General features: G+C 43.6%; 1 non-coding gene across 1 annotated transcript; it reads left to right on the top strand.

The window, feature by feature from the left end:
- Positions 1–1,260: 1,260 nt before the first annotated feature.
- Trnag-ccc lies at positions 1,261–1,331 on the top strand. The gene has a single exon. It is a non-coding gene; the product is annotated as a tRNA-Gly (tRNA).
- Positions 1,332–1,713: the final 382 nt, after the last annotated feature.

The following is a 1,713-nucleotide window of genomic DNA, read 5'->3' on the forward strand; positions in this document are numbered from 1 at the left end:
TGCTCTTATCTCATATACCAAGATTAACCTTTCCAATGTGTTGAACTTTCAGTGTAGATATAATTTGCCAGCAATTAGGACGTTATCGCTTCCTACAAGGGCGTTCACTACACTCCAGTCATCTTCCAACAGGATTTTAACATCTAATTGTGAGAGGGGAAAAAAAACGCATTAATAAGAGCATCACAGACAGTGTACATGGACTAAACGATGTTCACTTGAGGACTGTCAGAAATTAATGCGGAAATCCTTTGTTTACATCCAAGTCAGACAGAATTAAGGCAAGAGAACAATGTTGTGAGTTTTTGCCGCTATCGTAGATCAGGGAGAAGCTCTCATGATGCTACACGGGTCATAAGACTGATTAAATTATCATTAAAATCTCCTCCTATTACGGAACCTTAATGCAGTAACTTTTGTAGCCTTCACAGTATACTGCACTACACTGTACTAAAGAACCTCCACCTCAGCTTATTTCACCTGAAGTTTGACCATCGTAAAATTATATGCGGATCAGGTTAGGTTAGGTTGGATTTGGTTAAATTAGGTTGCGTTAGGTTATGTTAGGTCAGGTCAGGTTATATTAGGGTAGCTTAGGTTATGTTAGATCAGGTCAGGTTACATTAGGTAAGGTTAGGTCAGATCAGGTTACGTTAGACGAGTGTTAGAGTAGATAATCTTTAGGTGAAGTAAGATGGGGTGGAGATTCTTCAGGTGATCCCAAATTTGTACATAGTTCCGGCCAAGGTACAGCTGCGGAAGTGTTTTCTACCACTCCCTGTGGTAACCCGTGTCTTCAAACGGTCAACCTACTGTATATGAACTATAGCAAACCTATCCACCAATCACGGCCGTCGTTACACGACCAATACCCATTCATTCATAAATAGTGATACTACTACTGCGACGGTACTGTCTGGAGGCACGGGTTAGGGGTGTAGGAATGGAATTCCGCAACTGTACCATAACCTATTTAATCATATCTGAGCCCATATAACTATATTGCCTCCATCTCACCACTGTACTAACACACCTTCAACACGTCTCTGTTGACACGATGTGGTATATGTATTACTGTAACCACATTAACGTACCCATACATCTGTAACTGTACCTGTAGTATTATAACCACTCTGCTGTACTAATACTACAACCTAGTACACACGACTGTACGATTACATTGATGTAATTTTATCCTAACTGCTGTATCCATGCTGTTCTTATTACTGTACCCACAACATTATTATTAATACCATCACAGCGCCGCTGGTGTAGTGGTATCATGCAAGATTCCCATTCTTGCGACCCGGGTTCGATTCCCGGGCGGCGCATTCGTTTTGGCGACCTGTGGTGTAATGCTCAGCATGTTCGCCTCTCAAGTAAGAGTTCACCCGGTCCGATTCCCGGGCAGGGTAAAACTATGGGCAAGTTTCTTTAAGCCATTTACCTCTGTCTACCCAGGAGCAATTGGGAACCTGGATGTTCAGCGATTTGCGGATCGCATCCGGCCATCCTCGAAACAGGGCAAATCCATATAACACCACCGTACCCACACAACTTACTGACAACACTGTACTCGCAACATTGTAAACCCACACCACCGTAACCTACACCACCGTACCCGTACCACTGTGCCTACACCACTGTACCCGCTCCACTGTACCACACCACTGTACCCAACAACTGTACCCACACCACTGTACCCGCACAACA

This window comes from Homarus americanus, unplaced genomic scaffold (genome assembly GCF_018991925.1).
Source record: "Homarus americanus isolate GMGI-L3 unplaced genomic scaffold, GMGI_Hamer_2.0 scaffold5589, whole genome shotgun sequence".
NCBI classification, from domain to species: domain Eukaryota; kingdom Metazoa; phylum Arthropoda; class Malacostraca; order Decapoda; family Nephropidae; genus Homarus; species Homarus americanus.